Genomic DNA, 23,651 nt, shown 5'->3' with positions numbered 1-23,651 from the left:
AGCTTGAACCTCTGACCTCTCTCATTAACAAGGTGTCTTCACCCACAGGACTGCCACTCACTGGATGTTTATTTTGTTTTTGCACCATTCTCTGTGAACTCTAAACACTGTTGTGCATGAAAATCCCAGGAGATCAGCAGTTTCTGAGATACTCAAACCACCCTGTCTGGCACCAGCAATCATTCCACGGTCAAAGTCACTGAGATCACAACTCATCCACATTCTGTTGTTCGGTCTGAACAACAACTGAACCTCTTGACTGTGTCTGCATGCTTTTATGCATTGAGGTGCTGCCACATGATTGACTGATTGGATATTTGCATTAACGACCAAGTTTACAAGCGTAACTAATGAAGTGGCCACTGAGTGTGCAGTAAACTGGAACTGCTGTGATCCACACCGTTCTGTTGAAGAGGTAGCTACAGCAGGAGCTAAGAATAGTGATGGACAAGGGCAATTTTGATCAATCTCTACAGGGATAAGCCTGAACCTAATAATGCTCTACACTAAAGAGAGAAAATGTGCTGAAAAACTTCAGTTGATGATTAGATCATGCACAGTGAGAAATTCTTATTTGAGCTTTCAAATTACTCTGCATCTAAGGGATAACTCTTTCAATCCTCCTTCAAATGAAAGTTTAGAAGCTCGTTAGTGCCTCCTTGTCCTGAAATTCTGAGAAGGATGCAACCCATGCTTCCCTCTCTGCTGTCAAGACATAGCAAATATTAGCTGATCATACCAGAATTAATTAACTCCTGACAGGCTTTTGCTCTGTGCTGCTGCCTGCTCCCTGTGATACTGGTGGGCAGTTCATATAACAAGGTACAGATCAAATGTGAATCAGGAGTTTATTTCCATTTTATACATGCAGCCGCTGGAGTTGCCTAGTATAGATCAGCTTGATTAATATTGATTACATCACCATTAAGTGATCAGCAGAAAAGGGACCCCTGCTAGTCACTGAGAAAGGCCGTGGAGAAGTCTAAGGGTGTGCTTCCTCTGCAGTGAGTCACTGTGTAATTGTTGGAACAAGTGTCACTCAAACAATCATGTACACACTCACTCACTCACTCACACACACACACACACACACACACAGAAACACTTACACTCACACACACATATACTCACACAGACACACACTCTCACTCTCACACACATAGATATACACACACTCACTCACACACTCACACACATACACACACAAACTCACTCACACAGACACACTCTCACACACACACACACACACACACACAGATATACACACACTCACTCACACACACACTCACACACATACACACACAAACTCACTCACACAGACACAGACACACAGACTCTCACACACACACACAGATATACACGCACTCACTCACACACATACTCACACAGACACAGACACACACTCTCACTCTCACACACATAGATATACACACACTCACTCACACACACACTCACACACATACACACACATACTCACTCACACAGACACAGACACACACTCTCACACACATAGATATACACACTCACTCACACAGACACAGACACACACTGTCACACACATAGATATACACACACTCGCTCACACACACACTCACACACATACACACTCACACAGACACAGACACACACTCTCTCACACCCACACACAGATATACACACACTCACTCACACACACACTCACTCTCACAGACTACACTCACACAACACACACTCTCACACGCACATATACACTCATGTTAAATGATTCAACATAGTTGTTAGAAATTTCATTTCAACACACACATACACACACTTGTGTATCTGCATCAGCACTGACTTTAAAAATTATTACTGCATAATTCTAATATTATTTAGTATAATTGTTAGAAGTGACACTCACACACATGCGTGCATATGCACACACACATACGCCCATGTGCACAGATGCAGGGACCCACATACACAATTCTGTATCTGCATTTGCACTCCACCTTTACAATTACTGCCTAATTCTAAAATGGTTCAGCACAATGTAATGGAACAATTTTTTGGAAGTACAATAGGTAGAGTTAACTCAGCCTGTTGCACTGTAATCTCTACCAGAAAGACAAGAGAGTGGAGAGGTGATATGGTTGTGAAAGCCCACTCTGGCTCCCTTGCCAGGACATCACCTTTCCTAGACCACTCTCCACCAGCAAGACAGAGAGTGGAGAGGTGACATGCTCATGGAAACCCCCACAGTCGTGTACTTCTAAGGAGAAAATAGCAGCATCACAGATAATCTACAATACAGATTCAGCAAGGCATTAATAAACTGTTGTTACAAATAGAGACACTGTAAATTCAATTTCGCGAGTCTTCTCTTCCTCAATGTTATGAAACAAAAAATCTATTTTATTCTTGATCTTCCAGGGCTTGTAGCATCATTTAAGCAACAGTGACAAGAAAAACATATAATTAGCATAAATTACAATATACACAATTTTTTACGAGCAATAGCACAATTAGAAGAAACAAAATGTCCATTGTAGTGTTAAGTGTTCAAAGTGATCACAGTGACAAACACGAGAGATTCTGCAGCCGCTGGAAATCCAGAGCAACACACACACACAATGCTGGAAGAAACCTGCAGGTCAGGCAGCGTCTATGGAGGGGAATAAACAGTCAACATTTCAGGCCGAGACCCTTCATCTGGGCGGGAACAGAAACAGAATAAGGAGATGGGGGAAGGGGGGAAGGTGTACCAGCTGGAAAATGATAGGTGAATTCAGGTGGGGGGGAGGGATTAGGTGGGTGGGCATAGTGGTCAAAGTGTTGCATTAATGATCTAGTGATTAGGGTTGTGCAGTTTGGTTCATGAGCTGAATGGTTGAAGGGACGTAGTTGATCTTGAACCTGGTTAGTGGGACTTGAAGCTTCTGTACCTCCAGCCCGGTGGTAACTGCAGGAAGATGGTGGTGATCTTCGATGATGGAAGTTGCCTTCTTGAGGCTACATCTTCTGTAGACATGACCGATGGCAGCTGAGGAGTGAAGCTGAGATAGAAACTTCATGTGACACCTGTGTAGTGCTTGTCTTATCTCGTGTGACTGGTCGCCACACTCTGACAAAATCAAATTCAGATCCTTCAAATGAAAAATAAGCTTATACATCCAACCGTATTAAATCCTCTACATCATGAAACATTTTGTTCCTGCACTGGTTCTTCATCTTGGGTGACTTGTCATCTTCTTTCTTGGTTCGTTGGATGAAATAGTGGGTCATCCACAGAAGATCAATTCACAAAACTTATACAAATAAACAACTGACCAAACCCCTTGGTATAATTTAACAGAACTAATTCCCAGTTACACGGTAGAGATCTTGGACACTTGTCTCTGCTGATATTGTCTCTCTATAGCAGCTGCTTGTTATGGCCCTTTCTCAGCACAGTCTCTCCTCCAGGGGTTTCACTCTGAGGTTTTCAAGTAGAGATAATCACTACTAATTCCACGTTTAACAATTTATATCTTCTGTTTCTCATAGTTTGCTGTGTTTCTATCGCTTGTTCGATCCTGTGTCAGCCACACCTCATTCTCACGTAACTTTTTTTCGCAAGTTCTCTTGTTTTAATAAAATTGGTAACCCTCGTTTTCATCCCTCCACAGGTGGAGCTTTCTAACATTACATCTTTGGGTTTACTTAGCCTTCATTACATTTGGCTACATACTTGTTTGTGCATGTGACTGCATGCTTACTCTAACCTTATACATGCGATATGTGCCTTGTGCTTGTATGACTGTGGGTGCTGGATTTAGCTCTTGGCTCTGGAGGAACGCTGTTTCATTTGGCTGTATTCACGGGTATTCATGTATTGTTGAACGATAATTAAACTTGAACTTAACTTCTTAAAACAATGACTCTTGTTTCTTTTTCTTCAGATGAAGCCAGAACTGTTGAGTATTACCAGCATTTTCTCTTTCTCACTTTGTATTTCTAGCAGCTGTAGTTCTTATTTATTTTTCAGCCGGGATAGGTTGGAGAAGATGTAAAACATGTCTATCCTCTGTAACAACATCAGGCATTCCGGGACAAAGTGTTTCATCCCCATTTGATTAAATGCAAGATCACCAACCCAGTAACTGATCAGAACATCTTCAAGTATACTTCACAGAATAAAATCATTCCGATGAACTGACTGTATCATCACACAAACATCGTACAGAATGTTCCATAGTGGTTAAGCTACTGGATTTAAAGGCACAGACTATTGATCCAGAGACGTGCAATTCCATCCCACAGTGAAATTTAAATTTGGCTAATGAAAATAAATCTGAATTTTAAAAACCATGAAATGAGAGGTTTGTCATAAAAACCCATCTTGTTCACTAATGCCCTTTAATGAAGGAAATCGGCCAACCTTATCTACCCTGATCCCTCTCATAGGTACCAGCCTCCCCACCATTAAGGACATCTTCAAAAGGCAATGCCTCAAGGCGGCGGCATCTACCATGAATGGCCCTTGCCACCCAGGGTGTGCCCACTTACTGCCATCAGGGAGGAGGTACAGGAGGCTGAAGGCACACACTCCATGATTTAGAAACAGCTTTCTCCTGCCTGGCGTCAGACTTCTGTACAGTCCGCGAGCCCTGAACACAGCCTCACGATTTTACTCTCTTTTTGCACTAATTTTTTATATATTTCCTACAGAAAATCAGTCATTTGCATATACTGCACTGCAAAGCAACAAATTTCATGGCATATTTCATATTATTTAGGTATATAGCGCAGTAACACGCCCTTCCACCCGATCACACCCAAGTGACCAGTTTACTTTCTAACATTTGGGATTGTGGGAGGAAAGGAGAGTACCCGGGGGAAACCCACAGGGGCACGGGGAGATCGTACAAACTCCTTAAAGACAGTGGAGGAAATGAAACCCACACAGTCACGGGGAGATCGTACAAACTCCTTAAAGACAGTGGAGGAAATTAAACCCACACAGTCATGGGAAGATTGTACAAACTCCTTAAAGACAGTGGAGGAAATTAAACCCACACGGTCACGGGGAGATCGTACAAACTCCTTACAGACAGTGGAGGAAATTAAACCCACACAGTCACAGTGAGATCGTACAAACTCCTTACAGACAGTGGAGGAAATTAAACCCACATGGTCACGGTGAGATCATACAAACTCCCTTCAGACAGTGGAGGAAATTAAACCCACACCGTCACGGTGAGATCATACAAACTCCTTTCAGACAGTGGTGGAAATTAAACCCATACAGTCACGGGGAGATCGTACAAACTCCTTTCAGACAGTGGTGGAAATGAACCCCACACATTCACGGGGAGATCGTACAAACTCCTTTCAGACAGTGGTGGAAATGAACCCCACATCCTCTGTTGATAATTCAGTACATCGATCATCGAGGGAAAAATGCCCCTCATGTCTGTACGATTGGCAGTTGTTGGCAGTCTATAATGGTAAGCCTTAAAGCGGACATCAGGATGAGAAGGTAGCTGCAAGTATCAGGGCGACACAATTGACACAGATGGTAGAGCTGCTGGGTTCAATCCCCATCTACACGGACTTTGCCCACTCTCCTCGTGACCATGCAGGTCTCACATGGGTGCTCCAGACTCCTGCATCCCAGAAACAGACAAGTCAGTGGATTAATTGCCCATACAAAGATGTCCCCCAGTGTGTGAGTGAGTAGTTAAATCTGGGGAGAGTTGAGAGCTGATATAAATCGGTGATTGATTGAGTTTCGTTTATTTATCACACGTACAGTGAAATGCATTATCAACCAACACAGCCTAAGAATGTGCTGGGGACAACACACAAGGTCAAAGGGCCTATGTGGTACTATGCCTTGGGGGTGGTAACTGGCTAGTCCACATGATACTGGCCGTGTCTTGACTTCTCCCCCAGGCATGGAAACAGCCAATGAGAAGAGAGCACAGAGTCACAGAGAGATACAGCAGGAAAACAAGGGTCTTCAGCCCACCAACCATCAACCACATATTTACACTAATCCTCCATTAACGAACACACACAAAATGCTGGAGGAACTCAGCAGGCCAGGCGGCACCTGTGGAGAAAAGTACAGTCAACGTTTCAGGCCGAGACCCTTCGTCAGGACTGGAGAAGGAGATGAGGAGTCAGAGTAAAGGATTGGGGAGAGAGGAGGAAGAAACACAGAGCGATAGGTGAAACCCTAGATGGGGGCAGGAGTGAAGTAAAGAGCTGGGAGATTGATAGGTGAAAGAGAGACAGGGCTGGAGAAGGGGGAATCTGATAGGAGAGGACAGAAGACCATGGAAGAAAGGGAAGGGGCAGGAGCACCAGAGGGAAGTGATGGGCAGATAAGGAGATATGGTGAGAGAGGAAAATGAGAATGAGGAATGGTGAAGGAGTGGTATGGGGGCAGGGGGTTTGGAGGTGGGGTATTACCGGATGTTTCAGAAGTCGATGTTCATGCCATCAGGTTGGAGGCTACCCAGACGGAATTATATGGTGTTGATCCTCCAACCTGAGTGTGGCCTCATCGCGACAGTAGAGGAGGCCATGGACTGACATGTCATAATGGGAATGGGAAGTGGAAAGAAAATGGGTGGCCACTGGGAGATCCGGCTTTTCCTGGCGGGCGGAGTATCGGTCTCCCAAGCTATGTCGGGTCTCACCGATATACAGGAGGCCACACGGGAGCACCAGATACAGTAGATGACCCCAACAGACTCACAGGTGAAGTGTTGCCTCACCTGGAAGGTAATGAGGGAGGGGGAGTAGGGGCAGGTGTGACACTTGTTTGGCTTGCAAGGATAAGTGCCAGGAATGAGATCAGTGGGGAGGGACAAATGGACAAGGGAGTCGCGTAGGGAGCAATCCCTGCAGAAAGTTGGGTGGAGGGGGGGAAGGGAAAGTTGTGTTTGGTAATGAGATCCCGCTAGAGATGGCAGGTTCCGGAGAATTTTTACTTTATACTTTATACTTTATTGTCACCAGACAATTGATACTAGAACGTACAATCATCACAGCAATACTTGATTCTGCGCTTCCCGCTCCCTGGATTACAAATATTAAATATTAAAAATAGTAAAAATTAGTAAATATTAAAAATTTAAATTATAAATCATAAATAGAAAGTAGAAAAATGGAAAGTAAGGTGCTGCAAAAAACTTTATGCTGTTCGCAGAGGCTGGTTGGGTGGCAGGTGAGGACATGAGGAACCATATCACTGGTGGGCTGACAGGAGGATGGGGTAAGGGAGGGCAGATGCGCACGAATTTGAAGAGATGCAGTTGAGAGCAGCATTGATGGTGGAGGATAGGAAGCCCCTTTCTTTGAAGAAGATGGACATCTCCTGGAATGTAAAGCTTCATAGAAACATAGAAAAACCTACAGCACAATACAGGCCCTTTGGCCCACAATGCTGTGCCAAACGTGTACTTACTTGAGAAATTACCTACGGTTACCCATAGCCCTCTATTTTTCTAAGCTCCATGTACCTATCCAGGAGTCTCTTAAAATGCCCTATCATATTCGCCTCCACCACCGTCGCCAACAGCCCATTCCATGTTCTCACCACTCTCTGCATGATAAACTTACCCCTGACATCCACTCTGTACCTACTTCCAAGCACCTTAAAACTGTGCCCTCTCATACTAGCCATTTCAGCCCTGGGAAAAAGCCTCTGACTATCCACACAATCAATGCCTCTCATCATCTTATACACCTCTATCAGGTCATCTCTCATTCTCCGTCACTCCAAGGAAAAAAAGCCAAGTTCACTCAATCTGCTTTCATAAGGCAAACTCCCCAATCCAGGCAACATCCTTGTAAATCTCCTCTGCACCCTTTCTATGGTTTCTATGTCCTTCCTGTAGTGAGGCGACCAGAACTGAGCACAGTACTCCAAGTGGGGTCTGACCAGGGTCCTATAGAGCTGTAACATTACCTCTTGGCTCTTAAACTCAATCCCACGATTGATGAAGGCCAATGCACCGTATGCTTTCTTAACCACAGAGTCAACCTGCGCAGCAGCTTTGAGTGTCCTATGGACTCAAACCCCAAGATCCCTCTGATCCTCCACACTACCAAGAGTCTTATCATTAATACTATATTCTGCCATCATATTTGACCTACCAAAATGAACCACTTCACACTTATCTGGGTTGAACTCCATCTGCCGCTTCTCAGCCCAGTTTTGCATCCTATCAATGTCCCGCTGTAAACTCTGACAGCCCTCCACACTATCCACAATACCTCCAACCTTTGTGTCATCAGCAAATTTACTAATCCATCCCTCCACTTCCTCATCCAGGTCACTTATAAAAGTCACGAAGAGTAGGGGTACCAGAACACATCCCTGAGGCACACCACTGGTGATCGACCTCCATGCAGAATATGACCTGTCTACAACCACTCTTTGCCTTCTGTGGGCAAGCCAGTTCTGGATCCACAAAGCAATTGGATCCCATGCCTCCTTACTTTCTCAATAAGCCTTGCATGGAAAACCTTGTCAAATGCCTTGCTGAAATCCATATACACTACATCTACTGTTCTACCTTCATCAATGTGCTTAGTCACATCCTCAAAAAATTCAATCAGGCTCGTCAGGCATGTCCTGCCTTTGACAAAGCCATGCTGACTATTCCTAATCATATTATGCTTCTCCAAATGTTCATAAATCCTGCCTCTCAGGATCTTCTCTGTCAACTTACCAACCACTGAAGTAAGACTCACTGGTCTATAATTTCCTGGGCCATCTCTACTCCCTTTCTTGAATAAGCGAACAACATCCGCAACCCTCCAACCCACCGTAACCTCTCCCGTCCCCATTGATGATGCAAAGATGATCGCCAGAGACTCAGCAATCTCCTCCTGCACCTCCCACAGTAGCCCGGGGTACATCTTGTCCGGTCCCAGTGACTTATCTAACTTGATGCTTTCCCAAAGCTCCAGCACATCCTTTTTCTTAACATCTACATGCTCAAGCCTTTCAATCTGCTGTAAGTTATCCCTACAATCGCCAAGATCCTTTTCCGCAGTGAATACTGAAGCAAGGTATTCATTAAGTACCTCTGCTATCTCCTCCGGCTCCATACACACTTTTCCACTGTCACACTTGATTGGTCCTATTCTCTCACGTCTTATCCCCTTGCTCTTCACATACTTGTAGAATGCCTTGGGGTCTTCTTTAATCCTGTCCGCCAAGGCCTTCTCATGGCGCCTTCTGGCTCTCCTAATTTCATTTTTAAGCTCTTTCCTGCTAACCTTATAATCTTCTAGATCTCTATCAATACCTAGTTTTTTTGTACCTTTCGTAAGCTCTTCTTTTCTTCTTGACTAGATTTACAACAGCTTTTGTACACCACGGTTCCTGTACCCTACCATCCTTTCTGTTTCATTGGAATGTACCTATGCAGAACTCCACGCAAATATCCCCTGAACATTTGCCACATTTCTGCCTTACATTTCCCTGAGAACATCTGTTCCCAATTTATGCTTCCAAGTTCCTGCCTGAAAGCCTCATATTTCCCCTTACTCCAATTAAACACTTTCCTAACTTATCTGTTCCTATCCCTCTCCAACGCTATGGTAAAGGAGATAGAATTATGATCACTATCTCCAAAATGTTCTCCCACTGAGAGACCTGACACCTGCCCAGGATAATTTCCCAATACCAGATCAAGTACAGCCTCTCCTCTTGTCGGCTTATCTACAATATTGTGTCAAGAATCCTTCCTGAACACATCCTGAGAGCAGATGCAGTGGAGTCAGAAGAATTGAGAGAAGGGGATGGCATCTTTACAAGTAACAGGGTGGGAAGGGGTATAGTCCAGATAGCCGTGAGAGTCAGCAGGTTTATAAAAGACATCAATGGATAAACTGCCTGCAGAGATGGAGACAGAGAGATTGAGAAAGAGGAGGGAGGTATCGGAGATGGACCAGGTAAATGTGACCAGGTTAGAAGTTGGAGGCAAAATTGATGAAGTCGACGAGGTCCACATGGTTGGAGGAAGCAGCACCAATGAAGTTGTCAACATAGCATAGGAAAAGTAGAGGAGTGATGCCAGTGTACACGTAGCTGAGAAACAGGCAGGCATAGCTGGGACCCGTGCAAGTGCCCACGCCTACAACTTTTGTCTGAAGGAAGTGGGAGGAGCCGAAGGTGAAATTATTAAGAGTGAGGACAAGCTCTGCCTGACAGAGGGAAGTTAGTGACATTCTTATCAACTATCTACACTTGAGGGGCAATCGACAGTGACCAGCTAAGGTACTAATGCCTCGGAATGGAAAAGACTTCAGAAAGTGGTGAATTCAGCCCTGTCCATCACAGGTAAAGCCTATCCCACCACTGAGCACATTTACATGAAGCTCTGGCACAAGCAACATCCTTAATCAAGGACCCACCATAAAGGCCATGGTCTCTTCTCACTACTACCACCTGGCAGGAGGTACAGAAGCCTTAGGTCCCATACCAGCAGATTCAGGAACTGTTAATAAACTGCAGCCATCAGACTATTGAACCATCATGGGTAACTTCACTCATCCAACACTTTACAAATCATGTTCTCAATATTATATTTTATTTGCACAATGGTTGTCTGTCAGTACTTGTTTATGTACAGTTTTCTTTCATAAATTCAATTGTATTTATTTTTTTTCCTTCAAATGCCTACAAAATATGAAGCTCAAGATAGTATGTGGTAACATAAAGCCGGAGTTCCCAACCTTTTTCGCACCGCGGACCGGTTTAATATTGACAATATTCTTGCGGACCTGCTGACCAGGGGTGGGGGGTATTCAGGTGGGTTAAACTCACCTCAACATGTCTTTTACAGTTAGGGTTGCCAACTTTCTCACTCCCAAATAAGGGACAAAAGTAGTTGTCAAATCCTGGAACACTTTACTCCAGGAAGGACTACCATGACCATGAAGCCTTGCGCGGGCACCTGTGTGTGTATGCGTGACGTGCGTATGTGCCGATTTTTTCCCCCACAGATCGGTTTTGCCTTAATCTTCCCGACTCCACTGTATATACATTATTTCTACTTTATATAGGCTGTGTATTTATCATATCATTCCTGATTTTACTATATGTTAGTGTTATTTATTTTTGGTGTTATGTGTTATTTGGTATGATTTGTTAGGTTATTTTCTGGGTCTGGGAAGACTCAAAAATCTTTCCCATATAAATTAATGATAATTGCTTTTTCTCTTCACACCATTTTGGCACGGAAGGTTTGAGAAATACGGGACAAGGGCGGTCCCCTATGGGATAAACAAATTTAGCCCAATATACGGGATGTCCCAGCAAATACGGGACAGTTGGCAACCGTATGTTCAAGTTCAACAGTGCGTGACAGAGAATGAGGAAAGGTACAGCTGACTCACATCGTTTCCTCACAGCCTGGTAGCACAAGCTTTGTGGCCCGGTACCGGTCCGCGGCCCGGTGGTTGGGGACCGCTGACATAAAAGATGAAAAGCTATACTTTCAACTTTGAACTTAACCTTTGCACATCTGGGAGAGAGGAAACGCAGGTAGTCACGGGGGAGTGAACAAACACAAAACGGAACCCGAGGTCGGGTTTGAACTGGGGAATCTGCGTTATGATGCAGTGGCTCTACTGGCAGGGGTATGCACCGGCGTGTGCATTATTTTGAAAAACCTGTTGTTCGGATAGTTTTTCACAAGAAGGTGGGTCATCCAGGGGAGGGGGCATTGCAGGGTGAATCTCACGGGGGGACAGGTTGGGGAACATAGCGGGAGAGAAGACAGAGTGAGGATAGGGCTCAGTCATCCGGTGGAGGAAGAGCACACTGAAGGGGTTAGACTGACTGTAGGGGTCGCAGGGAAGCAGTGTGCAAGGACTTGTCTGACAGTGATTGATGGGGAAAAGCCCTCATGACTACTGACGCTCAAACAGTTCCGTGAAGGTACTGACGGAAGCAACCTTCCTCACCTCCCTTCTGCTGCTGCTTCTCCTGAGGCCCAATAAGCAAAGGCAGTAGATGTTAAAAATAAAACCTTTATTAAAGCAATGGCGCAAGCCACTTTAAAATAATTTTAAAACCTCCCCCAGCTGAGGGCAGCTCAGCTGCCTGTTCCAACAGTTCACCTTGGTTAATGCAAGACCTATGTCACCAGAGACTGGTTGGGTGCTTGATAATTTAGCCTGTGCCTGAGTGATTTTTTTTTTTTGGTCATTAAAAGTACTTGCATTTTTCTATCACCTCAGATCATCCCAAGGCAATTCACTACCAATTGTCTCCTCTCTTTTGTTTCATAAGAAACGCAGCAGCCATTTGGCACACAGCTCTGGCATCACACAAAGTTGGTTTAGTGGTCATGTTACTGGACTAGAGATCTGACCACACAATCCTGAGCCTTGGTTTTAAATCCCACCAAGGCGACTGTGAAGTTTAACTTTAGTTAATAATCTATGAAAAGTTATTAAAGAGTTATTGACAGCAAAATCCCATTGGATTCATGAATTACCTTATGGAAAAGAAATCCATTGTCCTTCAGTAGACATCCTTAGATGTGACTCCAGTCCCATTACATTTCACTTTATCTGTATGGATAGCGGGCAAAACGCTTTTCACTGTACTTTGGTACATATGACAAGAATAAACTAATTTACTAATTTATCCTTAAATAACCCCTCAAACTGCCCAAGAAAATGGCTCATCACCATCTTCTGAAGACATCCCTTGACAATGACACAAATGCCAAAGCATGGGCAAATCTAAAAGGAATCTGTGAGAAAATGACCCAGCTATTATTTACAAACAAGAAAAAATCTGCAGGTGCTGGAAATCCGAGCAACTCACACAAAATGCTGGAGGAACAAAATGCCTGGCCTGCTGAGTTCCTCCAGAATTTTGCGTGTGGTGCTCAGACATAACTTATGTGAGTAGCACACATGAAAGGAACCCAGCATTTTATGCAGCATCTATGGGGAGGAGTAAATAGTTGACATTTCGGACCGAGACTGTATATCAGGGTCCCGATGAAAGGTCTCAGCCTGAAAAGTTGACTCCTTATTCCTCTCAATAGATGCCGCCTGATCTGCTGAGTTCCTTCAGCACGTGCATGTTACTCAGGATTTCCAGCATCTGCAAAATCGCTTGTGTTTATAAACACAAAATAATCTGCAGATGCTGGGGAAGTCAAAGCAACACTCACAACACGCTGGAGGAACTCAGCAGGTCGGGCAGCATCCGTGGAAACGATGAGTCGACGTTTCGGGCCGGAACGTCGACTCATCATTTCCACGGATGCTGCCCGACCTGCTGAGTTCCTCCAGCGTGTTGTGAGTGTCGCTTGTGTTTATTATTTTTATAATGTGGTTTAGGGATTAGTCAGGGAGATATGAAAACAGCAAATCTACTCAAGTCGTTACGTTTCTTTGTAGATGCCTACTGCCTTACTACAGTAGCTAATGTTTTTACTTCACATCTGCATTTTACACCTGGAAGATCTACACTACTCTACTATTGCAAGATCTAGACAAAACACAAGGGGCACAGTACTGGTTGACAATTCTAAAATACCCAGGAATGGCACTTAAAGACTTAATTCTCTGTTTTAGCTGGAAAAGGACCACCTACAGTTCGTCCCTCAATGTCAATGGTGACTTAGTTCAAATCTAGCTGGTCGAGGATCTCCAGGTTCTTCACAATAAGTACCTGCCAATGTGGATGAGTGGGTAGTCTGTAAGGTGGTGCATTCCTTAAACCATAGAGACACAGGAGGAGAATTTGGCCATTCAACAATCTAACCATAGCTGATTTATTTTCCCTCTCAACCCTATTCTCCTTCCTTTTCCCTGTAATCTTTGATGCCCTTACTAATCAAGAACCTATATACACTTTAAATATAGCCAATGACTTGACCTACTCTGCCATCTCAGGTAATAAATTCCATAGATTCACCACACTTGTCTAAAGAAATTCCCCCTCATCTCTGTTGTAAAGGTGTATTCTGAGGCTATGCCTGCCACAGTGTTGGAAGCATCTTCTCCACTTACCACTCGCTCTGTTAAAAAAAACATAGTTCTATCATCCCCTATATTTCCTTCTAATCTTCTTCAAAATTTTCCCTTTCATATTAGCCACGTCCACCCTGGGAAAAGAGTGCTAGCTGTCTATGCTCCTTATCATCTTATACACCTCTATCCAGTCAGTTCTCACCCTCCTTCCCTCCAAAGAGAAAGGCACTAGTTCACTCAACCTATCCTCATAAGACCTGCTCTCTAGTCCAGGCGGCATCCTGGTAAATTTCCTCTGCACCCTCTCTAAAGCTTTCACGTCCTTCCTATAATGAAGTGACCAGAACTAAGCCCAATACGCCAAGAGTGGACAAAGCAGAGGTTTACAGAGCTGCAGTGTTACCTTGCGGCTCTTAAACTTATTCTCCTGATTAATGAAGGTCAACACACTGCACACCTTCTAAGTCACCCTATAATTTTAGAGCGGGGGTTCCCAATCTGGGGTCCATGGACTCCTCCATTAACAGTAAGGCTCCATGGTTTGGGAACCTCTGTTTTAGAGGAATCTATGAATGTGGACTCTAGGATACCACTGCTGACAATCCTACCCCTTACCATTGTACCCTGACTTCAAGTTCGATCTTCCAAAGTATTTCAGTTTCCGCATTGAACTTCTCAGCCCAGCTCTGCATCCTATCGACGTCCTGTTGTAATCTACGACAATCTTCTCCACTGTCCACATCACCACCAACCTCCATGTCATCTGCAATCGCACTAGGCCACCCTTCCACATGCTGGTCCAAGTCATTTATATAAAGAGCAGAGCTCAGAACTTCTTCTTGCTAATCACTATGTTGCTATGTGAACTGCAATTAAATAATTTCTTCAGCCTGGTTACATTCCCAGCTGTCAATACTGAAGCTGCCACTAGCAGTTCAACTGGGAAACCTGATTAGTTTCAATTGACATGTTATTGATGTTTTAGTATACAAGAGATATACATAGAGATTAGAGCCTAATGATCACACTGAAGCACTAATAGACAAAAAAGTCCTTTACAAATCAATAGATTGTAAACACTATTTATTACACTGGCTGCTCACCAACTGTCTCATCTAGATCCACTTGCACAAATCAGACACTTAGTGGCCTCTTTGTAAGCAAGTGCTGAAGGATTGAAATTTTTTGCCTACTTTTTGTCAAGGGAGATGATGCATCAGGAATTGGAAGAATTCTCAGCAACTGATACACATGAGGCGAATTGCAGCAGCCGATATCTGTCACCGAGAAATGGATGGTTATCTTAGTCAGACATACAGAATGCTAGAGGAACTGAGCAGGTCAAGCAGTATCTATGGAAAGTAATGAATAATCAATGCATCAAGCTGAGACTCTTCATCAGGACCGATGACAGTAGTGAGAAGACAGGAGGCCTTAAAGATGGATGCAGCTTTCTTCTGGCCGCACTCCATGTGAACATGCTCAGTGATGGGGTTTATGAAGGGTCCTGATGAAGAGTCTCAGCCCAAAATATCGACTGTTTATTCTATTCTGTAGATGCTGCCTGACCTGCTGAGTTCCTCCAGCATTCTGTATCTGTTACTCTTGTTCTCCAGCATTTACAGATTCTCTTGTGCTTTTGTTTAGCTGAGTGACCCGTCTTCGCACCTCGACAGAGTGTAAATGTGAATTGTTCATTTCTACCAGATGGTTTGTAAGCAGTCTTATTTTTCTTTCAGAAATGTGCTGAATCACGTGGCCTTCCAGATGGCAGATTCTGTGACTTCCAAGCAATAAAGCAGAAGTTATTAGGACTAGTAAAGTGAATCCCGGCTGTGAACACCGCTTGAGCTATGCTGAAGTTCCCGGAAGTTTAAAAGTCAACTTAAGAGACGCAAGGCTGTGATAAGCCTAACGGAGTAACTTGAACACAATGTAAAATTTGTGGATTGCTCAGAACTCATGTAAAGTCTACAGAAAGTGGTGGATACAACCAAGTCCATCATTGGTAAAGTCCTCCCCACCACTGAGCACATTTACAAGGAGCGCTGCCACAAGAAAGCATGATCTATCATCAGGGACCCCAACCACCCAGACCATGGTCTCTTCTCACCACTACTGTTGTACAGGAGATACAGGAATCTTCGGTCCCACACCACCAGGTTCAGGAACAGTTATTACCCCTCAACCATCAGGTCTCACACCACCAGGTTCAGGAACAGTTATTACCCCTCAACCATCAGGTCTCACACCACCAGGTTCAGGAACAATTATTACCCTACAACCACCAGGTCCCACAGCACCAGGTTCAGGAACATTTATTACCCTACAACCATCAGGTCCCACAGCACCAGGTTCAGGAACAATTATTATCCTACAACTATCAGGTCCCACACCACCAGGTTCAGGAACAGTTATTACCCCTCAACCATCAGACGCAGAACCATCAGGCTTCTGAACAAGCATGGATAACTTCACTCACCTGAACTCTGAACTCACTCCACAACCTACGCACTCACTTTCAACAACTCAACAAATCATGTTCTCAGTATCATTTACCTACTTTTTTATTATTTCCATGATTTGTCTTCATTCGCATGTTATCAGTTTTTGCTAGGTATAGTTTTTCATGAGTTCAATTATATTTCAATATTTTTCTGTAAATGCCTGCAAGAAAATGAATATTGTGTATATGGACTTTGAGCATTGAACTTTGGTTGGAGGTGCGAAATTGAAGCCCATGGAAGTGCATCCAGGCATCCTTTTCCAAATAACATTGACACATAGCACAGAAAGCCACCAAAGGCAGGAAGATCCCAGGCATTAACCCCAGTCTTTATAGAGCTGGCTACCTCAAGGCAGAATGACCGAAGATTTGGAGGAAGTGACCTGAGTTTCCAAAAATTCTGTGATCAACATCCAGTTGTTTCTCTGGGAATCAACACCAACTTGCAGATTCACAGGACTTCAGATTCAGATTTAGATTTAGATTTATTTATCACGTGTACATCAGAACATAGAGTGAAATGTGTCATTTACGTTAACAAGGATTTGCTGGGGGCAGTCTGCGAGTGCCACCCCACGTTCCGGCACCAACACAGCATTCCAAACATGCTCAGCAGAACAACATGGAACAAGACAAAACAGAATGTACCAATCAACAAAGCAGCAACAGCTTAACAAGCCCTGAACCACCTACCCACGCACACATATACACACAGACCTCAACCCCAGCAAGGGTCGTCTTCTCCATGTTCCAGCAGACACATGGATTCTCAAGACACTGGCCCCAACTTCTGCAGCGGACTCGCAGAGGTTCGGCCATCAGGCGTCGAGTTCTGGACTTCCGATCAGCCACTGGCTTTGATCCGGGCCTCTGAACGACCTTCAGCCCAGCAAGTTCATGATAACTATCAAACACCCAACACTTAAAGTAGGCAGCCTAAATACAATATCTATGGTCAACAGTGACAAAGGAAAATGCATTTCACAGGAAAATGACACAGCGGGGGAGGCGGGGTGGTCTTCATTACGTTTGCTGATTTCTATCTTCGTAAGTTAGGACAGCTGAACACATGTTGATTGAACATCCTCAAGGCTTTCACTATCTCAAGTGAAACACAAACACTTCGAAGGATTGTGCTCCCCAAGAACCAGATTCCAGCTTTAATGAAAGAAATGGAGAGGAAGTGAATTAACCTAAAATAAAATGTCATGAAATAATCAACATCTTAATAACCATTCGTGGATCGACAATTTCGAGGCGTGCAAGTCTGTAATATTTAGCACGGTGGTTAGCGTAACAGTACTACAGCACTAATGACCTGGGTTCTGCTCTACTGCTGTCTGCAAGGAGTTTGTGTGTTTTCCCTACACCCATGTGAATTTCCTCTAGGAGCTTGAGTTTTATCCCACCTTCCAAAGACACTCGTAGGTTAATTGGTCACGTAGGTATATTTGGGTAGCACAGGGTCTTTGGGCCAGAAAGGTCTGTTACTTCAGGAAGGGCAAGATGAGGGAAGACAAACTAATCCTCCTAGGGGGATCAGAAGTAGAGGGAGTGAGCAATTTCAAGTTCCTGGGTGTCAAGATCTGAGTATCTAACATGGTCCCAACAGACTGATGTACAAAGGCAAGACGACGATTATACTTCATTAGGAGTTGGAAGAGATTTGGTTTGTCACCCAAAACACTCAAAAACTTATATAGATGTACCGTGGCGAGCATTCTGACAGGCTGCAGCACAGTATCACAGTCTGGTATGGCGGGGGTGGGGGACTACTGTATAGGACAGAAAGAAACTACAGAAAGTTGTAAAATTTGTCAGCTCCATCTTGGGTACCAGCATCTGTAGCATCCAAGACATTTTCAAGGAGCAGTACCTCAGAAAGGTGACTTCCATTATTAGGACCCCCATCACCCAGGGCATGCCCTCTTCTCAGAGCTACAGAAGTCTGAAGGCACACACTCAGCGATTCAGGAACAGCTTCTTTCCCTCTGCCGTCCGATTCCGAAATGGAGATTGAACCCATGAACACTACGTCAGAATCAGAATCAGAATCAGGTTTATTATCACCGGCATGTGATGTGAAATGTGTTAACTTAGCAGCAGCAGTTCAATGCAATACATAATCTAGCACAGAAAAAAATAAGAATAATAAATAAAATAAAACATAATAGTAATAAATAAACAAGTAAATCAATTACGTATATATTGAACAGATTTTTTTTAAATGTGCAAAAACGGAAATGCTGTATATTTTAAAAAAAGTGAGCTTGTGTCCAAAGCTTCAATGTCCATTTAGGAATCGGATGGCAGAGGGGAAGAAGCTGTTCCTGAATCGCTGAGTGTGTGCCTTCAGGCTTCTGTACCTCCGACCTATACCTACCTTGTGGTAACAGCAAGAAAAGGACCTGCCCTGGGTGCTGGGGTCCTTAATAATGGACACTGCCTTTCTGAGACACCGCTCCCTAAAGATGTCCTGGGTACTTTGTAGGCTAGAATCGAGGATGGAGCTGTCTAGATTTATAATCCTGTGCAGTTTCTTTCAGTTCTGTGCAATAGCCCCTCCACACTAGACAGTGATACAACCTGTCAGAATGCTCTCCATGGTACAACTATAGAAGCTTCTGAGTGTATTTGTTGACGTGCCAAATCTCTTCAAACTCCTAAAGTATAGCCGCTGTCTTGCCTTCTTCATAACCACATCGATATGTTGGGACCAGGTTAGATCCTCAGAGATCTTGACACCCAGGAACTTGAAGCTGCTCACTCTCTCCACTTCAGATCCCTCTATGAAGATTGGTATGTGTTCCTATGTCTTACCCTTCCTGAAGTCCAGTCAACTCTTTCGTCTTACTTACTCTATCTTTTTTCTTTTTTTTAAATATTGTTTCTGTTTTTCACTATTTTTAATCTAACTATTTAATATACATATATATCTTACTGTAATTGATTTACTTGTATTTATTTTTCTTTCTATATTATCATGTATTGCATTTACATGATAAGTTAAGTTAAGTTAAGTTGCTAAGTTAACAAATTTCACCAAACATGCCAGTGATAATAAACCTGATTTTGATTCTGAGCTGTAAGTTTAAAAGAAAATTAGTTGCAACTGTTTCTGGTCGGTGATAGACTGGTAGTGTAACTAATCAAATATCACTGAAATGCTTGCACACATTCACAGTTTTGTGCTGTTTTACATTGTTTAGTAAATTTACTGGAACACCACGGGCTTCTCCACGGTCCACTCACACTGTCCTCTTGCACAGCAGCTAGATTGCACAGTCCAGTGCTGTACAAGAGCAGTGTAACAGTTTGTGCTAAACGACACAATCCGATGATTCATCACACTGTTCAGAGAGATCAATAGCACATCTTATATTCATCTATTGTCAATACCATGTCCTCCCCAGTCCCAGCATGTTCTCATTAACTACACCCTCAGGAATGTACACACAGGAGTGCTGCTCTTCTCGGCTTCGAATGATATCTAATCCATGATGTGATGCGATTACCATAAGATCATAAGATATAGGAGCAGAATTAGGCCATTTGGCCCATCAAGTCTTCTCCACCATTTCATCATAGCTGATCTAATTTTCCCCTCAGCCCCAATCTCCTGCCTTCTCCCTGACCAATATCCTGACCAATCAAGAATCTATCAACTTCTGTCGTAATTATTACCCTCCACATCCTTACTTCAAACCAAGAGATGCCTTTAAGAGCACAAAGCAAGAGGCCGTTGCTGTTCTTCTAACCCAACACCAATTTTCCTGCACTAATACCAAACCTCTTCAGTCCCTTAATATCCAAAACATCGACCGAGAAGCTTCTTGTCATCATTAACAACCATCCTCAAGCATTCCAGTTGGCAAGCGGTCATTCATTTCCCATGCAATGGAAGCTTCATCCCTCAAGTTCTGAATTGCAGGAAATTAATGTTTCAGTGACAATGCTAACTGAGCATATGTTGACATTTGTACCTAAAGCCACACTTCTGATCCACTGAAGTAAAGAGAAATACACGTTGGTAATTAACACTGAAGTCCCACATCACTTTACAATATACTGCTACTGCATCACAACAAAGTTCACAACATATGGCAGTGACACTAAACCTGATTCTGATTCAATAGAAGCCCATGAGACCATAACACAGAGGAGCAGAATTTGGCCACTGAAGCTTAGAACACTACACTACCTTTCGGCCTACACTGTTGTTTCACCCTTTTTACCTGCTCTAAGATCAATCCTAGCCTTCCATTTGTGCCTATCAAAGAGGTTCTTAAATGTCCCTAACATATCTGCCTCCGCCATCACCTCTGGCAAAGCGTATGTGGCCACCATACTGAGAGAAAAAAAACCTACCTCTGACATCCTCGCTATACTTTCCTCCAATCAACCTTAAAATTATGAGTCCTGGTAGTAGCCACTGTTGTCTTGGTAAAAAGCCTCCGGCTATCTGTTCGACCAACGCCTCTTATCATCTTGGACGCATCTATCAAGTCACATGACCAAGTTCAAGAACAGCTACTTTTCTCCAACCATCGGGTGCTTCAACTGACCTGAACAACCCTGACCCTACCTCAACAATGGACCACTAGAGACCACCTCTTGCACTACCATGGACTTGCCTCGATGCCTTTTACCTTGCACGGATGTCTTGTTTTTTGCACAATTTTCTCTTTTTGTCTTCACTGTCTTGTATGACTTGTCCATAATATACAGTATATTATCTGCACATGCCAGTGGTATTGCTGCAATCCAGTTTTTCACTGCGCCCGTACTTGTGCACACGACAATTAACTTGGCTTGAATGCTACCAGTGTTCATGAATTGCCAGTTGGCTGAGGATCACGTTCTTCCCCTTTTAAATTCTTTTACCGTTGAGAATCTTACTTCTCACTCACTAGGAAAGCAAAACTGGAAAAATGTTCTCATTTTGGACGAGGAAACAAATCCCTTTGTAAACACAAGAGAAGATTATATTATCAGTGATTTGTAGGTCTTTATAAAAGTCCCTCCAATGCAGTATGGATGATCTCTCTCTACACCCACAACTGTATGGCTAGGTACAGCTCAACCACCATCCAAGAATCTGCTGATGACACAACTATTGTTGGCAGAGTTTCAGACGGTGACAAGTGGGTGTAAAAGAGTAAGGTAGATCAGCTGAATGAGTGGTGTTGCAACAATAACCTTACACTCAACATCAGTAAAACCAAGGAACTGATTGTTTAATTAATGATTTAGGTAATTTAAGATATTTAATTAAATTTTAATTTTAATTTTAATTATGCAAATAATTAATTATGCATATATACTTCTTATTGTAATTTGTGGTTCCTTAAGTTTGCTATAGCTGGGGGGTGGTAGTGGTGATAAGCTCCCAATACCTATCAAATAAATCCCAAAGGCTTGTGTCTCAAGTAGACTCTGACAATCAAGTCCAGCTCCTGGCTTTCATGTGTGACCTAGCTGCTAAGCCCAGCGACCGCGCTTCTACTGACAGAATCAGGGGCAAAGGCGGGTTTACTGGCACCTTAAAAACAGTCGTTTCGGGCAGATGGAGCTCATCAGCCGTGGTTCCAGCTCACCTAGGAAAAGGGAAGCTCTGATCTCAAACCTCCGCTGCCTTTCAGCTACATGCACTTGTGGGAAAGGCTTCAGCAGCAATCCCCAAGGAAAATTCCAGAGCTGGAGTCCCTCAGGCAGCCCTACATTGACTGGCAACTCCTGCGATGCTGCTGGTGCCAAACTGTATCGGTCTCTGCTGTTCCTTTGGATTCATCAGCTGCATGGAGAGGGGGAGCTTGCCACATGGGCAACAGCTTGCACTCCATATCATACGTCCCTGGCTTGCATACACAACATGGACAGCTGGGAGGAACATCCATGGTCAACCACAATCAACAGAGGGCCTACAACAGGAATTCTGCAGATGCTGGAAATTCAAGCAACACACATCAAAGTTGCTGGTGAACACAGCAAGCCAGGCAGCATCTCTAGGAAGAGGTACAGTCGACGTTTCAGGCCGAGACCCTTCGTCAGGACTAACTGAAGGAAGAGCTAGTAAGAGATTTGAAAGTGGGAGGGGGAGGGGGAGATCCAAAATGATAGGAGAAGACAGGAGGGGGAGGGATGGAGCCAAGAGCTGGACAGGTGATTGGCAAAGGGGATATGAGAGGATCATTGGACAGGAGGTCCGGGGAGAAAGACAAGGGGAGGGGGACCCAGAGGATGGGCAAGGGGTATAGTCAGAGGGACAGAGGGAGAAAAAGGAGAGTGAGAGAATGTGTGTATAAAAATAAATAACGATGGGATACGAGGGGGAGGTGGGGCATTAGCGGAAGTTAGAGAAGTCAGTGTTCATGCCATCAGGGGGCCTCATTATTTAATTTGTAGTTATTTTATTATTATGTACTGCAATGTGCTGCTGCCACTAAACAACAAATTTCACAACATATGCCAGGGTTATTAAAACTGATTCTGACATGGCTGTCCTCCCCACACCTTGAGACTATGCTTGCTTACACTGAAGATTCAAGGTTCAAGATGGTTTATTGTCATTCTTCAGTACACGAGTGTAAAGGGGAACAAAATGATTGTTACTCCAGATCCGATGCAGCATAAAAAACACTATAAATATAAAAGCAATCCGATAAAGCACAATGCACAAAGTCTTCCTACTTCTGGTAAATTTCCCCCTCACCCTTCCCTCTTACCCTTCCCTCTTCTTCAATTCCCCACTCTCCCGCCCCCAACCCTTACCTCTTCTCTTCTGCTCGCCTGTCTATCAGGTCCCTGGTGCCCCTCTTTCCCTTTCTCCCATGGTCCACTCCCCTGTCCTATCAGGTTCCTTCTTCTCCAGCCCGTTCCCAACTATCACGTCTTATCTTCTTTTGTTACTTCATATCCCTCCTGGTTATGTCAGCACCGGACTCTGGAGCGAAGGTTCCCAAGTTCGAATCCAAGTCAGGTTGAGCATCGAGCTAGCAACTCGGCCTCGTAAAAACAAGAATAGCTTGCTACGGAAACACTGTCATGAAGGTGCCCCGATAACTCCACTGCCGAGTAAAGGGCTATTCTTCCTCCTGGTTTCACTTCCCACCTTTGAGTTTCCACTCCTTCCCCTCCCCCACCTTCTTCCCATTTCCTCTCCAGTCCTTCTCATCCTGAA

This window comes from Mobula hypostoma, chromosome 2 (assembly GCF_963921235.1).
Source record: "Mobula hypostoma chromosome 2, sMobHyp1.1, whole genome shotgun sequence".
Taxonomy (NCBI): domain Eukaryota; kingdom Metazoa; phylum Chordata; class Chondrichthyes; order Myliobatiformes; family Myliobatidae; genus Mobula; species Mobula hypostoma.
The sequence above is the reverse complement of the archived record's forward strand: the minus strand, read 5'-3'. Positions refer to the sequence as shown.